Here is a 5186-nt window from a genome sequence, read left to right as displayed (position 1 = left end):
GGCGTTGTTGACACAGTTCCCGCTCTCCAATCATGTATCCTTTAGAAAAAAGCAATTTGAGAGTCTGTTTTTTTTAGCCTCTCATCTGGGTACAGCTGTTGAATCTGTTCATACATGCACGCACACCCACCCAACACACGCACGCCTCACAGCACCCCACATGTACAAACAAACCTACAACTACACTCAGATGTCAGATCTAGAAACCGCGTCCATCTTGAGATCACCGGAAGATTCCGTAGGCGACGAGCGCGTCGCAATCCCTTTGTGGCTCCACACGTGAGAGGCTGCAGACTTCAACTGGAAATTGTTAAAGGGAACTACTGTTCCCGGTGAGACACCAGCGTCGAAACCAGGCTTCGAACGCGGGCGGGCAGGTCGCGCACCAGCGATCCTAGCCAACTGAGCTACGAGTCAGTTCTCGAGTTTGTTGTTTGTTTTGATTGTACTTCCTATTTTTCATCAGGTGCTACCTTAGGAGTTTAAGGATCCAACTATTACTAAAAGGCAAGGGCGGCCAAGATCAAAGAGAATAAAGAATCCGCTGGGTCTGCAACAGAAAAAAAATTCATGTGGCTATTATGATTCTACTGAACATAATACAACAAATTGTCTATCCAAGTTGGCAAAAAAGCTTACAATAAAGTTATAGAATAAATGAGTTTATATAACAGCATAGGCCTTTTAGGATGCCGCTATTTGGGACAGTGTGTTTTTGGAGACAACAATATTTTGAGACACCTACAATTTATGTAACAGCATAGTCTTTTTAGGGATATCACTAGTGTGTCAAGTTGTGTCTTATTGGTGTATCAAGTTGTGTCTTATTGGTGTGTCAAGTTGTGTTTTGTTGCTGTGTCTAGTTATGTCTTATTGCTGTGTTCTATTGGAGACAAAAAAATACTAATTTGAGACAATACTGATTTGAGACAATATTGTGAGGCAAAAAAGATAAAAAAGAAACATCTTCCATGCATCATTTTTTCCTTCCTTCGCCTTCCGATGCTTCCTCTATATCATCTTCCCCATTGATGTAGTATCTACCAGGTTTAGTGCAACTTTAAACCAATGCCCTGCTGCATCCGGTTCTGTTTCATTTGCTTCATAGATTGGGAAGAGGACCTGAGGTTGTAAGGCACAACTTGATAGTTAGTTCATATGTAAGTTGATAGTTAGTATATCTAAGTTGATATTTAGTTCGTATGCATGTTCGTATGTAAGAAAAAGAAAACACAAAATGTTTCAGGAGCATACCATGTCATATTTGTGGTTGTATCAGCATTGTGGGGGACTTCCTTTGATATTTAGCTTTGAGCTGCAAAAAACATTATATGAATTATTAGTGAACTTGCAACATGCTGGTCAATAAGTTGATACATGTCCATAAGTGAAGTTGCTATTTGGGCAACATATAGATTGATACTCCCCGAGAAAAAGCTAGAAAAAAGGGGAGGGAGTGGGGGGGGGGTGGTCAGATGACTTACATATAACTTCCCAAATTCAGAATCAGATACCCCTATCCATTCCGGTGATTTGAGTTACCAAGCTTCGTGTCCAAACAGAAACTATTACTTCCGCAGATTGATCTACAGCATCACCGGTGTCGAGGGCATTCAAATACAAAATCTGCAGGTAGCATATGTATTGGTTGGGGGAGGGGGTCAGATTATATAGTTGGCAAAAACAAACAACTTGCATTGTGTGAGTAAAAAAAAATGATGCACCATACCATTAGGAAAAGGAGGCAGCCTGATTTCCTTTCTCCTTGATTGAACTCTGTGATACCTTTAAACAACCTTTCAACCACAAGCCTGCGCCAATTATATTTTCTGATCTTTGCTGGATCTGCAATCTCATGGAAGGCCCACACACACAAAATTGTGCTTGAAGTGGGGCACAAGAATGAGCTGATAGCGAACTCAAGCCAATACCACAACCACAATGTGTCACTCCTCTTTCCCTTTTTCAATAACCAATTTTCAGCTTCTGTGAATAATGGTGCTTTTTGATCATTTTCATTGCTGAAAAATTTATAGAATTCTTCATATGTATCAGAGAAGCTGTTCTTTGCATAATCAATATGCTCTTCACCTATTGGGATCCCCAGCATCATGTGGACAGCATGGTCATTGACCTTTATTCTGCCCCTGTAAGGTAATAAAGTATGATCAATTCGGATCTTGTGGCATCAAATCTTTTGATGAGCTAGAAAGATAACTTCTCTGGAACTGACCAACATTTAATCAAAAGTAGTCCCCCCAAAACCGACACATTGGATAGCCTTTTTCTGATCATCTTCTAGTGTGCCGTTGATAAATATGATCCTCCTAGCTGATTCCTTTTTCCTCAAATCCTGAACCATAGAAAAAATATGTGAAAAAAGTGCCTAAATACATTATAGCACATTTCTATAAAATAACTTAATACTTAGTAATATGCAACTTGACACTTTTGTATTCATAATTTGATACTGTAGATAAAAAGTGCTTAAATAATTTGCCACAAAATTTACTTAGCAGTTTAAACTATATAAGTTGACACCGTATAATGATAATATTGACAATTTATATTTTGCTGAAACAAGTAACTTGACACTTTGTAGCATGATATTACTTGCCTTCAAAAATAGGTATTATGGTGTAACTTGCTGACAAAATAGACATTACAAATAATGAGATACTAAATTATTATTTGCAGAAACAAGAACTAATCCTGTATTCCCGTAATACCCTAGGCACCTAACAAAAAATACCATGATACCCACAGGCTATGTCGCTGTCAAGCTATTCAACAAAAACTATTCCACATGTTGTTCAGAGATTAAGGAAAACAACACAGGGCCAGGTAGGAAATGGACCGGGATAAGGCGCGACTGGTCGCGCAGTTGCATATAGCGCGACCTGCTCCCACATCTAACCTGAGTAGATGGAAGCACACCTTCCTCTCCCCTGCAGCAAATTGCATAATGCAACAAATAAATCTAACAACAAGGTATGATCGAACGATTAAGGGATACAGACAAGAGAGACAGAGATAGCTTGTTCATCATCTTTTAGTTTTCATTTCCTGGTTGTGCTAGAAAAGAGGAAAACAAACAAGGAGAAAATGACACAGAAAAAATAGTAACACATGACTTGACACTATTATATTGCTGAAGTTGACATAACTATTAGAAAGTAAGTTGACATAAGATGTATCATAAGTTGAATTTTTTTATCCTCAGTCAAAGGTCCCTACAAGTTGGGTGGCAGCTACTAGCTTCTATAAAAAACATTAATAAATTGGGTTCCATGCATATTGGGTGCAAGCTATTAGGTCCCTCTAAAAAATAATATATCATGAACGGCTTACAAGGCGTGTCCTCTATCCTGCTTGCATTGCCTCTCCACTCGGCTCCCCCTGCCTATAGCTATGAACAAAATGCAACCATGTCTATGTTGAAGTTTTTTCACTAGTTACATGGGGGGTGAAAAGTCGTGCATGATATATTTATGTTGGGGATTGCTACCTCTAGAGATACGGGCATGACTTTAACCTTCGGTCCTGCGAACCGAACTGGTGAATTCTACCTTTGTTGCAGGGCCGAGTCGCGAGCAAGCCGAAGGTCCAGGAGAGGTTCGAAAGGGAGAATGAACAATCAGGCCCGCCTTTGGGGATGAGGCGGCGACTCTGAAGACAGGCGTGAAGGTCATCTTTACATCCAAGCACACACCGGGACAAGGTTAAGGACGTCAATGTGGCGTTCCGAAGGTGTTGAAAGCTCCGGTAATGACATGAAAAACATGATCATGTAGAGAAGTCTGACTTCAAATTTGGAAAGGAGTTCTGTGTCAGTAACTTCAAATTTTTGCTTCCATGCTATGCTAGAAAGAAAAAGGTAAAAAAATATCAAATAAAAATGCATTAGTTGTTTTATCAAAAGTTGCTATATAGCTGAGGATTAGCAACATATATATGCCAAGGATTAGCAGCGGCGAGGGTTCAACAAGAAAAAAAACAGTGTATGTGATCTAAAATAAATTGAAATAAAGATGTTGCATGTTGTATCAAAATAGAAAATAAATTTTTGAATAAGTTGATACATGGTCAATATAAGTTGCTACATCTCAGATAAAATAAATTGTACAGATATAAAGACTAAATTTCTCCCTGTTCAGAAAAATGGGCATCTCCCATATAGGTTCAGCATACGTTCTAATCTAAAAAACTACACATTATAATCTTAGGAAAACAACCTACAATTTTTCACATGAGTTATAAACACAAAATTGCACTTACATCTCAATACATGATGAGTTCTAATCCAAAAATTATAGCAAAAAACTCAAGCACACAGGGTACATTAGGATCTAATCCAAAAAAACATCTGAATCACACTATACAGTTTCTGAATAAAAAATAAAAGAGATGCTATGTCACAAGGAGCATATCGCACATCACACAAAATCTAATTTAGAAAAAAGCATCTAAAAATTGCATTGCACACTGCATATTGCACATCATATTGAATAAGAAAAATTGCACAGAGATACTGTGGCATAGGTAGCACAAGCCCAAACAAGCATCATCATACGACCAAAGAGACATAAACATTATCGCTCAGGGAAGCACATCACACCTCGCAAGCAGCACATACATAAGCATAATTGCACTTACGTCTCTACATGACTAGCAGTAGCATAGGTAGCACATGGAGCATGCGGAAGGTTGGGAAGAGGGACTCACCTTGATTTGTCGTCGGGCCCGTCGGGGCCGGAGGATGCCGTGCATCAGGGTGCGCGCTTCCGCCTCCTCTCCTCCGATGCTTATGGATGTTAGTCTGCTTGGGGAGTCACCGCCTCCAGGTCAAGCCCAGCTTGACGTCCTTGTTCTCACGCGAACCGTGGCTTTCTCAGGTCCTCTCCGCTGCCGGCATGGAGTCTGCAACCACCAATCTCCCTCGCCGTTGCTCTGCCACACAACTACCATCTTCGAGGTGGCGTCGCAGCCCGTGGTTTCTTCCGGGCCCTCCTCTCCGTCGCCGGCACGAGCCCCGCCGCACAGCTACTACAGCTCCACCCCGCAACTGCCGCCTCCCATCTCGTCGATGGCGGCATCGATTCCTTCCAAATGAAGGAAGACGTCTCGATCTGATCTGATCTGTAATGGCCAGCACGGCCTAGTACGAAGGCCGGTCTGGATGGGTG

At 40.8% G+C, this 5186-nt stretch overlaps 1 long non-coding RNA gene across 1 annotated transcript; it reads right to left on the bottom strand.

Annotated features, from left to right (window-relative positions):
* Nucleotides 1–1061: 1061 nt before the first annotated feature.
* Nucleotides 1062–1591, bottom strand: LOC120686024. Its single transcript, XR_005679932.1, has 3 exons — nucleotides 1485–1591; nucleotides 1255–1315; nucleotides 1062–1122 (listed from the first exon to the last, which is right to left on the bottom strand). It is a non-coding gene; the product is annotated as an uncharacterized LOC120686024 (long non-coding RNA).
* Nucleotides 1592–5186: the final 3595 nt, after the last annotated feature.

The sequence above is a fragment of the Panicum virgatum genome, chromosome 8N (assembly GCF_016808335.1).
Source record: "Panicum virgatum strain AP13 chromosome 8N, P.virgatum_v5, whole genome shotgun sequence".
NCBI lineage: Eukaryota > Viridiplantae > Streptophyta > Magnoliopsida > Poales > Poaceae > Panicum > Panicum virgatum.
Note: the sequence above shows the minus strand (reverse complement) of the source record. Positions and strands in the feature narration are given on the sequence as shown.